This window comes from Giraffa tippelskirchi, chromosome 2 (assembly GCF_054371585.1).
Source record: "Giraffa tippelskirchi isolate mGirTip1 chromosome 2, T2T-mGirTip1v1.2.pri, whole genome shotgun sequence".
NCBI classification, from domain to species: Eukaryota; Metazoa; Chordata; class Mammalia; order Artiodactyla; family Giraffidae; genus Giraffa; species Giraffa tippelskirchi.
Window position 1 is genome coordinate 90,686,412 of NC_137276.1, and position 20,689 is coordinate 90,707,100.

Sequence of the window (20,689 nt, forward strand, 5' to 3'; positions counted from 1 at the left end):
AAATATATATTACATTGAAAAAGAACCTAAAAACTAAATAGTTTGGGGTTATGCCTGCTATAATTGTTTGAAAAAGTTTTTAATGGATTGAGGGTAAAAAAAGAAAAAAGAATGTTTCCCTTTAGTCTACTATGACTTTATAGCTTTTTGTATAAAAGGCATGAGGCAGTATATAAGGAGACCACCAAACAGGCCTCACTGCTGAGTTCAGTTCAGCTCAGTCCCTCAGTCATGTCCGACTCTTTGCGACCCCATGAACCATGGCACGCCAGGCCTCCCTGTCCATCACCAACTCCCGGAGTCCACCCAAACCCATGTCCATCGAGTCGATGATGCCATCCAGCCATCTCATCCTCTGTCGTCCCCTTCTCCTCCTGCCCTCAGTCTTTCCCAGCATCAGGGTCTTTTCCAATGAGTCAGTTCTTAGCATCAGGTGGCCAAAGTATTGGAGTTCCATCTTCAACATCAGTCCTTCCAGTGAACACCCAGGACTGATTTCCTTTAGGATGGACTGGTTGGAACCCCTTGCAGTCCCAGGGACTCTCAATAGTCTTCTCCAACACCACAGTTCAAAAGCCTCAATTCTTTGGCGCTCAGCTTTCTTTATAGTCCAACTCTCACATCCACACATGACTACTGGGAAAACCATAGTCTTGACTAGACGGACCTTTGTTGACAAAGTAATGTCTCTGCTTTCCAATATGCTACCTAGGTTGGTCATAACTTTCCTTCCAAGGAGTAAGCGTCTTTTAGTAAACACACTTGATGAAGAATTAACTCCAATTTTATAAATTAAAGGGAAGTATCTATAAGGCCAAGTCTGAAAGATTTTAGTACTTTTCCTTTTTTGTGTTTTTATTTCTTTTCATCTATAAATAAAAATAATTTAAATACCTTAGACACAAATCATAAACTGCAGAGAAACAAAAAGATATACATCAGAACCCCCAGCATGATCCAACCTACTTAGAGACAACCACTACTATAAATATACCATTTCTTTGCTCATACATATGCAAAACATATACATATATAGCTTATTCAGAAATGATATTATATCATACTTAGTGTTTGAGAATGTTTAACCAGTCATCTATTGTTGGATATTAGTTTTATTTGTGAGTGTGAGTGTGTTTTGATAAATTTTTCTATTACAAATAGGTACAATAATGATAAAAATAGATATTGAAAACTTAAGGAAAAAGAAAAAAGATTCTGGAAATTGACAAAAATATTTAAAAACAAAAGATGATAAAATGAGCTGAAGGAGCACCCAAGTTACCTATTTGTGGGTAAAAACATGTTTTTGACTATTATTTTCAGCAATTTATTCTTTTGACTAAATTATCTTATTTAACAAATTTCTTGTGAACTATGTCCAGTCACCAAGCTCCTTTATTGGGTCCCATTAAAGTTTTGCTGCAAGTGTCTGTCTCTCATGAGGATTCAGAGAGTGATTCATCCCGAGACCCAAGTGTTCTGCCATTTAACATGTTGCAGATCTATTTTATGCTCCTTAAGTCTCTGATTCTTTCCCCGTCCTTCTGAATTTCTTCAGGCATTGATGTATAGTAATACCCAAGTCATTGCTTATAAATTGACTTTTACACAATCAACCAGACTTTAACATATCATCTTTCCTAACTTTATCTTCTTTTTTATTTTTTTTCTGCTTTTTGAAATTGGCGATATCTTTTCTTTTTAATTTTTTGGAGTATAGTTGCTTTACAATGTTGGGTTTGTTTCTGCTGTACAGCAAAGTGAATCAGCTATACATATACATGTGTGTGTTCTCAGTCATGTTCCACTCTTTGCAACCCCATGGACTGTAGCCTGCCAGGCTCCTCTGTCCTTGGGATTTTCCAGGCAAGGATCCTGGAGAGGGTTGCCATGTCCTCCTCTAGGGGATCTTCCCGACCCAGGGATCTAACCAGCGTCTCTTCTGTCTCCTTCATTGGCACACAGATTCTTTACCACTGCACCACCTGGGAAGCCTTATATATATATATACATTCATCCCCTCTTTTTTGGATTGTCTTCCCATTTAGGTCACCAGAGAGCACTGAGTAGAGTTCCCTGTGCTATACAGTAGGTTCCCATTAGTTATCCATTTTATACACAGTATCAATAGTGTATGTATGTCAATCCCAAAGTCTTCTTAATCTTTTCGTTAGTGTCAGATAAATGACCCTTCCTGTTAGAGTGACTGTCTTCACTTGGAGTCTCATCCCTTTGTGTCCATTTTAAGACTTTATCTCTAAGCTCATATCTTCCTCTATTTTGTTTATCACTTGTTCTGTATCATCTCCTTTATTGTTTTCTTTAAGCTATGCCCTTATTTCCCCCTCCTTAAATAGTAGTTTTGCTTGTCTCTATGTACTTTTACTATGAATCTATTTTTCTTCTTCCTTGCATCACCAACACGAGTACATGAATTGTACTACTCTACTTTCTCAAAGCCCTCCTTGACCCCTACAAACTGACTTCCATCCCATTGACTCAACAAGCCTGCCTCGCCTTTCTTTTTGGTTCTATCCAAGCTGTGCTTTACAAGAATTTGGCCTTCTTTTCTGAAGCATCAAAAACTGTTTAAGCACCTACTTTTTTAGGATTCTCCCCACTTGCATTTATTCAGGGAGATTTGCTCAACTTTATGTTCCAATTTTGAAATTTTCATTTTGGCTCTTATATTTTTCTTTCTAAAGCCCTTTCTTTTTTTTTGAGTGTTTCTTTTTCTAGGGGCCTATTCTTGTTTCATGAAGGTAATATTTTCACTTGCCTCAGAAAACTAATAATAGGTTTTGGAAGATTAAGGCCCAGGATATGGGCTAGGAGCAAGTCTGGACTGTCAACTGGTGAGTCTTATTGTAGGGTAATTGGGGAATCTGGCCTTTCTTTGGGGGCAGCTCCAAATCTAAGTACCTGTGAATTAGTGAGCATCTACAAATAGTCCCTCTAATCAGAGGTGTAAGTAGATTACTATCATGCTGGGAGTACCACATGGTAAAGGATCTAACGGCTCTCACAGTTTATCGTATGGGCTTCTATTTACCCCACCTCTATTCAGTTCTGTATCCCACTCTTCCTCCTCTGTGCCTGCTGTCCTCAGTCCAGAACCTCCCTGCCTCAGTTTCCTCAGTAAATCCTCTGCAGGTGGAGTGTGTGATAATGGCTGACTGCTCAGAGAAACAGACTGGATATTTTAAACTCAGTAAAATGATGCTAAAACTTATCTGGAAAAATAAACATTCAAGGAAAATTCTGAAAGTCCTGGGTGACACTCAGGTATAAGATCTACCAGATACTAAATGTATTCTGAGACTCTAGCTATCAACGTTTGGTGTTGTGAAGGAAAAGGATGGCAGCTTTATGGAAGACTAGAGTCAGAAAAAATCCACACAAACATTTGTGGGAATTTTGGATATGATAAAAGTGGCATTTCATATCTGTAGGGAAAAGAGGATACTTATTACAACATTATTTGTAAAAACAAATAATTAAAAAGACCTCAATGTCTACCAATATAGAATTGGTTTAATAGATGTGATAACTTCATAGCATATTTGCCACTGTCCAAAAGAATGAGATAGTTATATATGAGCTCATTTGGTAGGTATTCAATATATTTCTTTAAGTTAAAAAGCAATTTACTGAATAATACTTATGATATTATTTCATATTTATTCTAAAAAACGAGAGGTATATATTTGCTAATCCATGCATAAAAGTTCTAGAAGCAGAAGAAATATTGATAGTACTCTGGGAGTGGGAATTAGAGCCTGAATAGGGAGGAAAAGAGTCTTTCACTTTTCATTTTATACCCTCTGCACTCTGAATTTTTTTTTCATTTTTTTTCCCTATGAGAATACATATTTCATACAGCCAAAATTTTGTTAAAAATTAATAACTACAACACTGCTAACTTGCTGTCCAAATGCTAGATTGTGAAACAGTGTTTAAATGTAATTGAAAAAATATTGATTCTAAGCTGGCTTGCCCTATAGCAAATTGGCCCATGATCTGAGATTTCTTCAGGCTTGTCATTATCCTATATTTTTGCTTACACCGACTCCAGCTGCCAGTCATCATGCTTTCTTATTTCTTGGAACACTCTCCACAATTTTTATTTACTCAGTCTGTTGCAGCATAAAAGTTTCCCAGATATCTGTTCTCTTAGGTCATTTGCTACAGTTATAGCAGATCTGAACCTGAACAGACTGATTGAAAATAGGCTTATCTTCATCCCTACTTTAACTCACTGGAGTGTGGAAATAGGTTGAATAAGGAAGTTATAGAACACCACATACAACAGACATAACAAAACATGTTCCATCATAGGTTACTAGAAAATTGACATGATTTCACATTTGTTTTAGAGAAAAATATTTAAAGTGATTCAACTATGTAGATGTATATAGAAAAAAAAGTACCCATTACTCAGATTTTTTTCCAAAAGGTTGATTTTACCTTAAGACTCTTTTTAAAGGAATGAAAAATATAGCTACTATTTAGTCCTGTTCCTTCCAATTCTCTTCCTTCCCCATTTCCCTTCTCCCCGAAGGTAGCTATTACCCTAAAGTCATTGCTTGTCCTTCTCAACCATTTTTTAATTATGTCCTATGTCTGTATGTATCTGTATACATTATATAACACTTTTCTGTACATTTTATGTAAAAGTTTACAAAAATAGTATTTTACTGTACTTATTTATTTCAATTAGGTTGTGTTCAGCAGCAAGTAACAGAAAAATACGCTATAGAATACTAAATAATTGAGTGTTATTTGTCTCACAAAAGAAGAAGTCTAAGGAAAAGTGGTCCTGTTCTGATCCAGTGGCTCAGTGATGTCATCAGAGAGGATAGTGATGTTATGTGTCATACTCTGCACCGTCCCTGGGTAACTTTTCACCTGCTGGCTAGTTGTCTATGAAACGTGAGTTCATATTCCAGGGAGGACAAAGAGGAAAGGCACAATCAAAACCTTTTTCTTTCTAACTTTTGTCATTTTATTTAGGAAAGAAAAAACACCCAGAGAGAATTTCATTCATCTCATTTGCTAGAACTGATATGCCTTTTGCTGCAAGAGAGGGCAAGGTATCAAATATTTTAGCTTTTCAACTTCCTTAGAAAAAGTCACTGGGAAAAAGGGAGACTGTTAACTCTTGAGTGGCTAGTCATGATGTCTGCTATGGTATTCTTTTAAAACTTACTTTTTCCACTTGCCATCATCTTTTTTTTTATGATTTATCCATATTGGTAATTCTAGGTATAATCCACTCATGTTAACTACTGAATAATAGTTCAGGATTTAAATATATTAAAATTTGTGTATTTTCCTATCAATGAGGCTTTAAGCTGTTGCCATCTTTTCGCCACTACAAAATTAAAATCTGTGTGTGTGTGTGTGTGTGTAGATCTTTGTACTCATGTGAGAATTTTATGTATAATATTAATACAATATATAACACATATATTATACATTATATGATATACAGTTTACTATATATTATTACATATAAAATATATATATCTAAATAGTGAAATAGGCTAATAGAGCATGTCATTTTCATCTCTGCACACACACATGCATGCACACATATACCTTACTTTGTGCTTTTGATGTAAATACTTTTCGATGCTTCCTATTTTCTCCTTTTCTACTTTCATTTGGATTATTGAATGATCTATGTCTCTTTTATATTTTTGTTCTACAGTGTGGAGTGACTCATTTCAGTTTCTTTTGTTACCTTTGTCGTTATCCTTAAATTTTAAATACATAATTCACATAACATCTGTAATTAACAAAGTCCAAAATAAATAAATATCTCTAGCATCATCCTGGATAACACCAAAAAATGAAAATGCTTTAACTCTTCTTACTCCTTCCATCATTCATGTGGTTAATTATTTATTATTTTAATTCCACCTCATTTTTAACCAAATAATTATCATTGTTACAATTAATGCTTATTTTGGTTTATCTTACATTTAATAGTTTCTTTAATTAACATTGCTTCATAAACCTGCTCTTTCTTCTGTGTCCAGCTTTCTTTTTTCTAAAACTTTTCCTGTAATGATTATTTTACTAAAGGCGTGAGATTTTTGGCAAATTATCTCAGTAGTAGTAATTTACCAGTAAATTATTAGTCTTTGAATTAAAATTTTCTTTATTTTGTCCTCACTTTTGAAGTATAGTTTATCTAGTCATAAAATTTGAAGTTGACAAATATTTTCCCTCAGAACTTTGGACATATTAGAAAATTATATTTTGAACTTTGTTGCTATTGATTAAAAATATACTCTGTAACAATTATCATTTTAAAAGCTAATCTGTCTTTTCTCTCTGGTTGATCTTGGTTTTCTTTTTACATATTGTAATTGTGCAGTTTCACTACAGCATTTCTAAGTGTGCATTCAGCTCAGTTCAGTCACTCGGTCGTGTCTGACTCTTTGCGACCCCATGGACTGCAGCACGCCAAGCTTCCCTGTCCATCACCAATGCCCAGAGCTTGCTAAAACTCATGTCCACTGAGTCGGTGATGCCATCCAACCATCTCATCCTCTGTTGTCCCCTTCTCCTCCTGCCTTCAATCTTTCCCAGCATCAGGGTCTTTTCCAATGAGTCAGTTCTTCCCATCATGTGGCCAAAGTATTGGAGTTTCAGCTTCAGCATCAGTCCTTCCAATGAATATCAGGATCGATTTCCTTTAGGATTGACTGGTTGGATCTCCTTGCAGTCCAAGGGACTCTCGAGTCTTCTCCAACACCACAGTTCAAAAGCATTAGTTCTTCGGCCCTCAGCTTTCTTTATAGTCAAACTCTCACATCCATACATGACTACGGGAAAAATCATAGCTTTGACTATGAAAAATCATAGCTTCGCCACTTTGTTGGCGAAGCAATGTCTCTGCTATTTAATATGCTATCTAGGTTGGTCATAGCTTTTCTTCCAAGGAGCAAGTGTCTTTAAATTTCATGCCTGCAATCAGCATCTGCAGTGATTTTGGAGCCCGAGAAAATAAGATCTCTCACTGTGTCCATTGTTTCCCCATCTATTTGCCATGAAGTGATGGGACCAGATGCCATGATCTTAGTTTTCTGAATGTGTGCATTAATTTTAGTTTATTCCACTCAGAACTTAATATGATTATCCAATTATATAAAAATTCTCCTAGCATGTAGTCTCTCCCTTGTCTCTTTTCTTTCTTTTAAAACTGTTATTAGATATATGTTGGATCTTTTCAATTTATTCTGCATGTGTCTTATCATTTTATTTTTTTCCTCTCTTTGTATTATTTGAATGACTGACTCAGATCCTGTTCTCTAATTCTCTTTTGAACTGTGTCAGCTGAGTTTTAGGGGCTTCCCTAGTGGCTCAGACAGTATAGAATCTACCTGCAATGGGGGAGACCTGGGTTCAGTCCCTGGGTCAGGAAGATCCTCTGGAGAAGGAAATGGCAACCCACTCCAGTATTCTTGCCTGGGAAATCCCATGGACAGAGGAGTCTGGTGGGTTACAGTCAGTGGTGTCACAAAGAGTTGGAAATGACTGAGCAGTTAGCATTTACTTTGTAGATTTTGGTTTGTTTCCTTTTAAAATTGGCTATGTATTTTCATTATGATATATATATTTATGTATTATTAATTATTTTAAATGTAACTGTTTAAGAAGGTATTTCAGACTGTGCTGCTGTTTCTGTTTCTTTTGGCTCTAGTTCTCCCTTTTTAATTTTTTTTCCTGCTTCTCTTTCACAGTGGTTTCTCTTTCTAAACTACGTATTTATTTTTAAATCTTTTTATTAAACAAAGTTAGAATGAAATGTGAAGGATATTGATTTGCATTATCTCTCAGGTCAGTTAAAGAAAGCACACAGATTTGTCTTTGGTGAGGGTTTTGCTTTGTTTTTTTTGTTTGTTTTTTTAGTAGCATCATGTGGGTCTTATTCTTGCTTTCAGTTTTCCTTTTGTTTCTTACTCTTGGGAATTTCCATGTCTTTGTTTTGCATTCAGCCATGAGTTCAAGAAGCTGTTATAATTTGCATATAAACTTACATGCACTAATACAGGAAGGGACTCTATATTAGTTTCATTCTGCTGGATGCATGAACCACCTATTAACAACTTTCTGAGGACACTTAACTTCCTTAACACTGCTCTGTCCTCCTGTCAGCACTAGGCGATGTCATAAAGTCATTGAAAACAAATGCACATCTTAAAATTGGTTTCTGAACAATTTCTTAATATGTGCCAAAGATAACATCTGCGAATATGATTGCCTAAAGCTGAAGTTACAAACATACATTCTACTGGTCATAACCCATCTGCAGACACATTTTGTTCAGTCCACACAGTGTTCAAAATTTTGTTTTCATTTCTAACATTTAAAACTTAGCCAATTTTACATAATGGTTAAGATTTTCAGTGTCTCTCACAGACAAATAAAAATAACCAGAAAAGCATGCCTGTGCCACAACTGAAAACAGGGAGTTCTCATCCCTGGCCCTCATTTCCATAGACAGCTAGTTCCTTTATGTTATAGGTGTGGCCTTGCTGGCACCTGAGTTTGTAGCTTCTGGTCTAAAGAAGTACAAAAATTTGTGAAGTGCCATCAAATAACTTACCATTCAGCTCCTAATAAATATGCAAAGGGCTGATTAATCTGGTTAGTTGCTGAATGCTTTAGCGTTTCGGCACTTTAACTCACTAAGGTCAGAATGACAATCTGCTCTTTTGACACAGTCTAAGGGAAGCATATTTATTTGGGGGAGTAATCCGAGGTCTTGTAAAGAAAACATACTACTAATAGTATGTAAAGAAAACATAACTACTAGTTGTAATAAATGTAAACATGGTGGGTTCCATTGTGGTTTAGACCAACAGAAAAGAGTAGAAAAGGCTTTCCTTTTTGCTTTATATTGGTGCATTTGTATCTTTGTGAGGTTTCGTGGTTTTTCTGGAAGCAGGGCCTCCAGAATTCTCTCTAACTCTTGTTTCAACCAGTGGGGCCCTTTTTGGAAACTTGACAGAATCTGTGGATAATTAATAAGAATTGGACATGTTTCTAATTTTAAATTATTCTTTCTTTGTAGTTGTGCAAGAATTCAGCAGTATCACAGCTGAGTGGGAGTGCTGTAAACTGTTATTAAATAGCTTTATTATTCCCTTGTAGGTTAGCTATTTATTAATTCGATCAGTACTCATGTGGAAAAAATGGCCTTTATTGTATTGCCATCTCTTCCCTGTAAACTGTGTTCCCGGGTAGTCAGAAGCACATTACTTGTTTTCACTTGTACCCCATATACTTCCACCTCCATTTCACCCCCACTTGAGCCACACTAAGCTTCTCACCATAATCAAGATGACTCTTTTTTAAATAATTGTTTCATTTATTTATTTACTTTTGGCTGCACTGGGTCTTCACTGCTGTGCACAGGCTTTGTCTAGTTGTGATGAGCAGGGGTTACTCTCTAGTTGTGGTGCGTGGGCTTTTCAAAGCAGTGATTTCTCTTGTTATGGAGCTCGGGCTAAAGGGCCTGGGCTCAGTGATTGCAGCTCAGAGCTTGAGTGGCCCCCTCGGCATGTGGAATCTCCCAGACCAAGGATCAAACTCATGCCCCGTGCATTGGCCACTGGCCCACCAGGGAAATCCTAGATGATTCTTATTTTCCCTGAGTTGTAATGCCAGCCTCTCCCTCTTAATTGGGTCCAGCTTTGGTATTGTCCCAAGTCAGGAATCATTTTTCTCTCCCAACATTTTCATCCTGCTTTATTCACCCTGTGATGAACAGGACTGTCAGCTGGTTTTATGATTGGCTCTCCGTGTAATTGTTAAATACTAGATTTTTAGCTCCTTAAAAGGAAGCCTGACTTCTTGTCTTATTCATCTTTGTATTTCTAGGGCCTGCTACCCTGCTTTGCACCTAATGGTTACTCAACAAACTCATAGTATCTTGAATTAGCCTTAATTACATCCACAAAGGACTTGAGTTAGTTTATGGGACTAAGGAACATTTATTTTCAAAAAGGGTAATAAGTAAAAGATAAGACATCTCTTAAACAAGAAAATGAGTATCTGGCACCAATTAGATACTTAGTGCATGCATGCTTAGTCATGTCTGACTTTTTGAGACCCCAAGGACTGTAGCCCACCAGGCTCCTCTGTCCATGGGATTGCCCAGGCAAGAATACTGGAGTGGGTTGCCATTCCCTTCTCCTACCCAGGGATCAAACCTGCATCTCCTGCATTGGCAGGAGGATTCTTTACCACTGCACCACCTGGAGAGCCCATAATTAGATAATTTGGCACTAAACTTTGTTCAGAGCCTCCTGGCAACAAAGTGAAAATGGAAGTATGTCAATTTACATAGTTCTCCAAGCCAGCTAAAGAAAATACACAAATTATCTGCCAGTGTTGTTATTGAAATGTGAAAAGTAGAGCATAGGGTGACATAACAGACAATGTTCTTGATTGTAGTCTTATGAAAGACACAAAGTTATCCTTCAAATTGACCTTTTAAAATCTGCCAACTACAAAAGCTAAAAGTAAAGCAGTAATCCCTAACTACATAAAGCCACTGCTATTATATAATAGTTCTTTAAAGTTGTTTCCTGGTGATCTGATGTGAAATCAAGTTTCACATCAGTAACTATCAATTAAGTTACTGACCTTAAGTAACTATCAATTATCCATTGCTGGGTAGCAAATTACCACACAACTTTGTTGTTTGATTTGGCAAACATTCATCTCACTGTCCCTGAGGGTCCATTGAGACCCTCTGGTTCAGGATCTCTCGTGACTTTGCAGTTAAGCTATTGGCCAGCACTGCAGTCTCTGAGGACTCAACTAGGACTGAAGGACCCATTTAAAGCTCACTCACATAGCTATTTAACTTCCACGCCACATGTTCTCCTCCACAGGGCTGGTCATGACTGAACTTCCCCTTCAGAGAGCAATCTGAGAGAAAGACTGAAAGATTATGACATAATGCATGTGAGAGAAAGAAACAGCAACCAAAATGGAGGCCATGGTAACTGTTTAAATCTAATCTCAGACAGGATGTACTATCACTTCTGTTGATCACACAGACCAGCCTTGGTACAGCGTGAGAGGGGACTACACAAGGGTGTCGATACCAAGGGTCAAGAATCATAGTGGGCTATCTCAAAGGATGGCTGCCATGGCAACCAAGGATGCTTGGTTCTCACGTACTTTAGATGGTCCTTCTCGCATCTCAGATGTGATCACTTGTAAGTAGTATATGAAGACCATTCAAAGTTGACTTCTGTGGTTGCAAGTCGATATTTATGTGTTGATTAATGAGAGGCAAATAGACTTCTTTGGGCTTCTCAGGTGGCTCAGTGGTGAAGAATTTGCCCGCCAAAGCAGGAGACACAGGTTTTATGCCTGGGTTGGGAAGATCCCCTGGAGATGGGAATGGAAGCCCACTCCAGTATTCTTGTCTGTAAAATCCCATCGACAGAGGAGCCTGGCAGGCTACAGTCCATGGGGTCACAAAGAGTAGGACACAACTGAGCACGTGCATATGTATATACCTCCAGTCCCAGAATGCACCTTGTACGGTGTAAAAATATATAGACCCGATGTGAGTATTTCTTTCCCACCCTTGCAGTGATAAGACCAACAGTTTCCTTGAAAGATATCTGATTATGTTTAATTACTTAAAAGAGCTGCACATAGGTTTCTGCTCATAAAATATGAAAGAAAACTCTTGGCTTTAAAACCCTTAAGCTCATGTGCGGTCACAGGTATTCTCAGCCTCAAGTCTTAGAAATGCTATTTCACATGCTTGATTTTTAGTAGGACTGCATCTTAAATGGTCCTTGGGGATAAAGCTAAAGAAGGGAACCATCTTAAACTGTGGAAGGGACTTCTTTGGAGAAAGCCAGGTACTCTTATCATCCCCATTATACAGAAGGATTAAGTAATTTATGCAATATTATAGAGCCAAGCATTGGTTATATTCAGCCAGGAAAAAAGAGATTAGGCTCTCTTACTTTAGACTACATGCAGAATTGTCCCACCTGTGCCTATATTTCCTTTAGCCTTTTAAAAGGATTTATTAAGCCATTAAAATGAATGAAATATTAATTAAAAGGCACACAAATGCTAGTATTAAATAGAGTTAAAGTTAATGTACTTAAGTATTAAGAATTTCTAAAGGGTAAAAAAATTACTTAAATTCCCTTTAAAGGGAGCTAATGAATGTTTGGAACAACTGACCTGGTACAGCTGGCTTTCGTCACCAAGAAGAACTTTTCAAGGGGCAGACTGTAGCTAAGATCTCACCGTTTGTGATCTTGAGAGATGTTGACCTAGAGTCCTTGGGTCTGAGCCAGAGCCTCTAGCAGGGTCAAGAGCACACACAGGAAGGAGGCCTGTGGCTGTGGGGCCGGCTACGTGCTGCTGGTCTCATAATGAGTAAAGCAGTGAGTTTTCAAAGCAAACTGGTCCAACAGGCCTCCACAACTCTCAGCCACTTTGAAACATTAAATAATACAACAGCAAAGTTAATTTTTTATATGATAGCATTAAGGACAAATAAAACCTGCAGGAGTAATAAGTTTTTAAAAATGGAAGAAAGGCATTGTGGAAAAGTTTTAAATAAATAGGAAAGAGAACATGGGAAGACTGTTTTATATGGGTTGGAAATGGAATACAGGAGAAGTTCTCCAGAAAATTTCCCCAGCAGGGCCTCAAGTCTTAGTCAGGGCAGGGTGAGGGATCAGAGGGATGGTGATAGAGGTTCTGGGATGCTGGGAGTGGGGATGAATGTGGGAGCAGTGGGGGTGGGGGAGGAGGGTAAGAGGGTCTTGAATCCAGTGAGGATTCTGCCAGAAGAATCTGCAGATCCCCCAGAAGAGTCTGCAGGGGGAACAGTGCTTTTGTGCAAACACATGGACACTTTTCATCGAGTTCAGGCACTTCTCAAAATATGTAGAACTGGGTCTTCCTTCTGGATGACTTTAAATGACAGCTAGATAACAGGTTCAATAAAGAACCCCTAAAATGTGTGCTTCGCAGGCCTTTGGGCTTGAGAACCTGGGAATTAGAACACCTGGTCTGTTAGCTGGAGTTTTGCTCACACCATGGCACTGGCTCCAAATTTCAGCAGAACACCTAGGTCCTCTTGAGTGGAAATAATGAGAAGCCTAGTCTAGCCACATGTCATCCATCAGACAGCTGATTTAGAGGATTCTTTTTGTGATAATTACACTTCACCATTCACGAAGTCTTCCTACATCTATTGTACAATATGATTCTTATGACAACCCTGAGATCAGTAAGGTAAACTAATGTAATTATCATTCCTTTTTTTTTTACAAATGAGGCGACAGAGGCAAAGAAAAGTATCAGTGACTCCCCAGGGTGTCATATGTAATCATCGTGTTGTGTGTGCCACGCATGACCTCTTATCCCCACCCCCACCTGCCATCCCCAGCAAATTCACTGTAAGACACTAGTCCTGTAGGCTATTGTACTCAGTTAAATCACTGCCTCCAGGGTGGCAAAAGTTACTCTCAAACCCAGAGGGTCTGGCACTAACCCCGCTATCTCTTCACAGTGAAATTCGAAAGCAGTGGTTAATCCACCATGCTGTAAATTAGCAGTACAGAGTGGAAAGGTTAAATACGTGACTTTGGAGAACTGTCGATGGCTCAGTTGGTAAAGAACCCGCCTGCAATGCAGGAGACCCAGTTCAATTCCTGGGTCAGGAAAATTCCTGGAGAAAGGCTAGGCTACCCACTCCAGTATTCCTGGGCTTCCCTTGTGGTTCAGCTGGTGAAGAATCCTCCTGCAATGTGAGAGACCTGGTTCGATCCCTGTGTTGGGAAGATACCCTGGAGAAGGGAAAGGCTACCCACTCCAGTATTCTGGCCTGGAGGATTCTGGCCTGTACAGTCCATGGGGTCGCAAAGAGTCAGAAACAACTCAGTGACTTTCACTTTCACTTTGGAAACCGTATAGTTCATTTCAGTTCAGTTCAGTTCAGTTGCTCAGTCATGCCCGACTCTTTGCCAGCCCATGGACGGCAGCACGCCAGGCTGTACATAGGTACACAAAATGTTAAATTAATCCTGGAGTGGCATGATACAGCAAAAGAGCAGAAGTTTTAAAGAAAGATGTTCTGAATTTATTTTGTTTATTTATTTTTTGGTGCCTGGGTAGGGCCATGAACCCTGGGCCCTCAGATTAAAAGTCTGATGCTCTACCAGCTGAGCTACCTAGGCTGTTAAGAAGATGTTCGGAATCTAAACCCTGGCTTCCCTGATCACTCTTTTTGTTTGTTTATTTGTTGTTTGATCATTTTATTTATTTATTTAAAATTTTTATGTTATACCGGAGCATAGTTGACTAACAGCGTTGTGTTAGTTTCAGGTGTACAGCAAAGTGATTCAGCTATGCATATACATGTATCTATTCTTTGTCAATTCTTTCCCTGTTTGTTGTTGTTTAGTCACTAAGTCGTGTCTGCCTCTTTACAACCTCATGGACTGCACTACACCATCCTTCCCTCTCCTTCATCATCTCTCAAGCTTGCTCAAACTCATGTCCATCGAGTCAGTGATGTCATCCAACCATCTCATCCTTTGTCACCCCCTTATCCTTTTGCCTTCAATTTTTCCCAGGATCAGGATCTTTTCCAAAGAGTTGGCCCTTCACATCAGGTGGCCAAAGTTTTGGAGCTTCAGCTTCAGCATCAGTCCTTAATTTCCTTTAGGATTTACTGGTTTGATCTCCTTACAGTCTTAGGGACTCTCAAGAGTTTTATCCAGCAGCATGATTCAAAAGTATCAATTCTTCAGCACTCAGCCTTCTTTATGGTCCAACTCTCACATTCGTACATGACTACTGAAAAAACCATAGCTTTAACTACAGGGACCTTTGCAGGCAAAGTGATGTCTCTGCTTTTTCATATGCTGTCTAGGTTTGTCATTTTCCCATTTAGGTCACTTCAAAATACTGAGATCCTTTTTGGTAATCTCTTTTTAATATAGTGGTATGTACATGCCAATCCCAGGCTTCCAGCCTATCCTTGCCCCCACCTCCCACCCCTATCCCCATCCCCAGCAATATTCACCGTTTAAAAGAATTTGGCTGAGTCACTTAACTTGGCTTAATTTCAACCCCTGAATCTACAAAATGGAGCTTTCATGACAAAACATTTCATTGGAATACGATGAAACTCAGATAAGATATTGTCTCTGAGGTCACTTTATAATTTTAAATCCTAAATTATTTCAAATCTGTGTGGGGAGGGTCACAGATCATTTCCCATCTCAAAAGATTGATTATTGGTTTTCATATTTACTGTCTCTTTGCCTCCCCACCCCCACTTATATTCACCTACATATCACCATCATCTACAATAGTGCCAGGCACTTAGTAGGCACTCAGCAAATATTTGCTGAATGAATAAGCATGAAAACCAATAGAAATGATCATATTGGAATTTAATTAAAGAGAAGAAATTTTGAAAGATAACCTTCCTACTATAATTATTTAGACTGTCTTCCTCTAGCTTCCCAGGTCTAAGGGAAAGGAAATTTGTGGTTAAATACACTTGCCTCATTTCCACTTACATCTCCAGTCATCACTTTCTTATACCCAGTTAAAATAAATCACACAGAGCTTCCTCCCCATATTGTTTTCTGATCTTCAGCAAGCCCTGCCAAGAGCTAGAGAGACAGCCCAGTGGGTCTCTTCTCTCAGCCCTGGGAACAGTTAAAAAAGAGGATTTGAAGTAGTTGAAAGCATTTGTAAAAAATATATATATATATTTCACCCTTCTGGTCTATTTAACATTCTGTGTCACCCATATTTCATTACCTTAGATCCTCGCAATGACTATGAAATAATTTCCCAATTCTTTCCTTTTCCATGGTTGCTGGGCAACATGAGTGATTTCATACTGATCAGTTTTTCTGATTTACCGAGAACTGAGTTTCGGGGCAGTCCTCTCAAATCCACTGAGGAACAAGAATGTCACCAACCTCTGTACCTCATTAATATTAAAAAGCTAATAACATTTATTAGCATTAAGGATTGACTTACCAATGTTAATATTTAAATCTGATAAATTAATGAGTTCTACTTTTGTTTATTTTTTGCATGCTTAAAGAATTCTAATCTGTCTAGAGGAAACTTCTCTGTTTTTGTTACTTTTCAGAGCAGCAAAATATCTGCAGGCAGCACTAGGCATATAGAGAAGAAGCCAAGAAAACCATAGTTGGAACAGTTATTGATTACTTGCTTAACTCTGGATGTGTGACTTCATTCTCTGTATTTCCTTTGATTTCTGAGTTTTTTTTTTAAAAAGTAAAAATGAAGAGAGCCACTGATTTCCTACTTTGCAACATTATGAGAAGATAAATGAAATATTTTGATTTCTTACAGGTCTCAAGGAACCATAGTAGTTTGTTTTATTTCCATTTTATTATATATTTTATTATGGATGACATTGAATATTTCAGGGCACTGTGAAGTAACTTGGATTCCTTTTGCCTCCAAGCCTAGTCTGTCATTTGCATTGCAATAGCACAAAGGAAAGAAGTGGTATTTTGCTAGGTCACAGAGAGTGTCAGTGCCAAGTCAGGACCAAACATGGGCAATTGTTTAGCTCATAAAGCCCCTCAGCTTTCCGTAGATTATTTGTGGGTCACATCTCAACCTTATGTTTAATAACCACTACCACCACAAAGATCGCTGATTACTCAGCTGTTAAGCACAGCCATTATTTCTTTGCAAATAAAGGCTCTCCTCACAGAATAAAAAGACCACTTGTGCTTTCCAAGTAAAATCCTTTTATTATTAGATTCTGGGCGTTTGGTGACTTATACCGTATAATGTATACTTATAATTCAATGATCTTAATAATAACAAAATAGCTGTAACTGATTGTTTGATAAAATACAGAGAATTCCAGAAACATAACTGTTTTTATGAGATAAATCATAGTATGAGACTGGGAATATAATTTCTTTTCAAACCCTTTTCCCATGAGGCATATGGTAGACTTTCTTTTCCCACTTTGCTGCTCAATCCCACTCTTGTCTTGTGTGACAGCAAGAATTATCCCTTCAGGTTAACAAAGGGAAAACTAGTTAGAAGTTTGCTTAGAATGAGGGATTGAGGCTGCCAACATTTTTTAAATGTATTTATTTATTCGGCTGTGTTGGATCTTAGTTGCATCCTTCAGGATCTTTTGTTGCAAAGCACAGACTCTCTAGTTGTGGCTCATTGGCTCAGTAGTTGTGACACGCAGGCTTAGTTGTTCGGGGGCATGTGGGATCTTAGTTAACCTGACCAGGGATCGCACCCACATCCCTTGCATTGCAAGAAGGATTTTTACCACTGGAACCAGGGAAGTCCCAAGGCCACCAACATATTGAAGCTACTCACATCATTCCCTGGTGGCTCAGTTAGTAAAGAATCAGCCTGCAGTGTGGGAGAACTGGGTTCAATCCCTGGGTTGGAAAGATCCCATGGAGGAGGAAATGGCAACTCACTCCAGTATTCTTCCCTGGAGAATCCCCATGGACAGAGGAGTCTGATGGGCTACTGTCCATGGCATCACAAAGAATCAGACATGACTGAGCGACTAAGCACAGCCCATCATTCTCAGCATCTGGTTTGCCATGCAAATCAAGGCAGCAAAACAACAAACAAAAGTGTCCTGCTCCCTGAGAACCATAATGTCATTGTTAAAGGAAATGGCAACTCCCCAGGTATCAAATCTTTTTTATATTTGTCTTCATCGATGCCTACTGCACCCCACACTGAGAAAACCGAACTTTTTTCCCTTTTAAAAGACCAGGACAGCAACAGGCAGCACTGTCTCCCCAAATGGAAATTGGGGAATGATTTAAAACACATTGCATTGACTCCCTTGCAGCATTTTAATAACACATAGGTGTGGTCCATGGAACTTCAGATAAATAAGTCCTGAACGAGTGCTGTCAGTAGAGCTTGCTTCTGGAATGTTCTGGGAGTAGCATTGAGATTTGCGGGATGAGGATGTCTTTTTTAAGGCAGCTACTGGAGAAATTTATTTTAATAACAATGACCTGGTGCTAAGTATCTACCTGGGAAAACTGGGGGTAAGTTGAACTCTCACAGCTCTAAGTCACTCTCCAATAAACCCTTATGGGGGCACAGCCATAGCCCCATCTTTAGTTCTGCTTGGACTTATATACATGTCCCTCTCATTCTGGCAAAAGGCAGTAGCATCATTCCATCTGGGAGTGTTTTAGGATGCCTCCTGGAAACAGCTGTGTTGCCTGTCTTTGTGAGGATACAGTATTTTTAAAAATGAAAATCGCCATGGCAACAGCTGCAGTCACTTATTACAGAGCAGTGGAAGTGATGCTGGTATTTGTGAGGAAATCTATGCTCTCAGAATAATGTGCCTCTTACAATGGAGTGGATTTTTCCTGCTAACATTACCTTTTTAAAAAAAATAAAAAAGTGTAAGAGTGTGTGCAAAAGGAATTTACCAGGGAACTGGAGAGTTCAGGGAATTGGTAAGCAAGAATGGAGCCTTTTATCTGTGGCCCCTGAGTTAAAATCAAACCATTTGCTATTAGCTCTCAACACTGGGGTTCTGGGGAGAGCAGTGCTTATTATTTGTTTTTGACTCCCTGGTACCTAATATGGCACTCTAAATAGAATGGCTTAATGATGGTAATGATTAGAATTAATTGAAGCAGTTTTCTGGTGCTTTTAGCACCACACCTTCCTAAAGCATTGAGGAATCTCTAAATTGGGGACTGTAGGAACCAATGTGCTCTCATCTCAGCCAATAAGTTTAAAATAGTTTAAGTTTGGTTTTCTTTCAACTCAGTTCTGAAATTAATAACATCTTTCATAGGCTCATGCTTAATGTTCTGGCATTTTCTGTTTGCTAAGCATTAAGAGAAGGAAATGGCAACCCACTCCAGTATTCTTGCCTGGAGAATCCTAGGGACGGCGGAGTCTGGTGGACTGCCGTCTATAGGGTCGCACAGAGTCGGACACGACTGAAGCGACTTAGCAGCAAGCATTAAGAAGGAGAGTGAAGAGGAAGCTAACAAAGAAAGATATGCCTCAACATATGTTCAAGACTCTATTTATTATGGGGGAGCATCTGTGTGCTGAGTTTTGAATGAGTTTTTCATATTCCTTAAGTGTGATGTCACATCATTTAGTGATTAAGAACATAGACCGTGCTCTTGATGGAAGCAGTCAGATAATTCAACAGGAAGTATTTATCTATAAGGAAAGAGAAGAGTGATACCAACTGTGGGTAACTTATAGAAATAATAAAACCTCAAATGCTGAGGTCTCTAAGACTACAGACAAAGGAGCTTTGGGCATAGCACAAACATCCTTCAAAACCAAAATCCTTCACTCACTCCAAAAAACTCTAACATCTGATGAGATGTTTCCGGTGTGCAAGTAGGATGGGTGGGCAGGAGTGTATGGTTACTTACGTCTCTGAGTGTGCATATGTGTTGAAAAGAGAATATTACTTATATTATCTGCTTTATCTCTCATAATGTTCAAACCCCTTAAATAAAAGTTATTCCATATATTTTTTGGCTGTTGGGCCCTAAAGTTTTAGAGTGTATATTTCACGAACAAAATTATATTTCATCTAAACTTGGTTAAACTATGTTGTGCAATGGTTTGTTTTCTCCCATCACTCAGAAGAAGCAGAAGAACCCCAAAGAGAAAGTTTTTTGCCCTGGGCTATTGGAAACATATTGCAAAAAGGCTCCATCTCATCATATTCCTGGAAATGACTGCAAAACAAAAACCTTTCCCCCTTTAAGCCCAGTCACAAGGGATTGTTTCATTTTTATTAGAAGACAAGGAAGCACATTAGAATCTACTGAGCAGCAAACAGTATTTCCATCTCTCTCCTTTCTGCTGCCAACTTTGTTTCCCATTCAAGTCAACCAAGCAACTGTTACACAAAATAAGCCAGAATTTGGGATTAGAAAATGATTGGATGGAATCTCTCCAGAAAAATCTTTAGTGCTTATGATTTACACCCCCCTCTTATTTCTACATCCACAACTGGGTGTTGTTTTTGCTTTGGCTCCATCTCTTCATTCTTTCTGGAGTTATTTCTCCACTATCTCTAGTAGCATATTGGGCACCTACTGACCTGGGGAATTCATCTTTCAGTGTCCTATCTTTTGGGGGTTCTCAAGGCAAGAATACTGAAGTGGTTTGCCATTCCCTTCTCCAGTGGCCCACGTTTTGTCATAACTCTCCACCATGACCTGTCCATCTTCGGTGGCCCTACACGAAGTGGCTCATGGTTTCACTGAGTTAGACAAGGCTGTGGTCCGTGTGATCAGATTGGTTAGTTTTCTGTGATTGTGGTTTTCAGTCTGTCTGCCCTCTGATGGAGAAGGATAAGAGGCTTATGGGAGCTTCCTGATGGGAGAGACTGACCGAGGGGGAAACTGGGTCTTATTCTGATGGGCAGGGGCTTTAGTCCAATTTTCTGTCAATGGGCAGGGCTGTGTTCCCTCCCTGTTATTTGACCTGAGGCCAAACTATGGTGGGGGCAATGAAGATAATGGCAACCTCCTTCAAAAGGTCCCATGCACACACTGCTGCACTCAGTGCCCCCAACCCTGCAGCAGGCCACCACTGAGCCACACCTCCACCGGAGACT

General features: G+C 38.8%; 1 protein-coding gene and 1 non-coding gene across 7 annotated transcripts in view; one reads left to right on the forward strand and one right to left on the reverse strand.

Annotated features, from left to right (window-relative positions):
- The window catches only part of SLC9A9 (solute carrier family 9 member A9), a 634,995-nt gene that overhangs the window by 263,899 nt on the left and 350,407 nt on the right, over positions 1-20,689 (forward strand). The gene's annotated exons all lie outside the window — the stretch shown is intronic.
- TRNAK-UUU (transfer RNA lysine (anticodon UUU)) lies at positions 14,177-14,249 on the reverse strand. Its single transcript has one exon. It is a non-coding gene; the product is annotated as a tRNA-Lys (tRNA).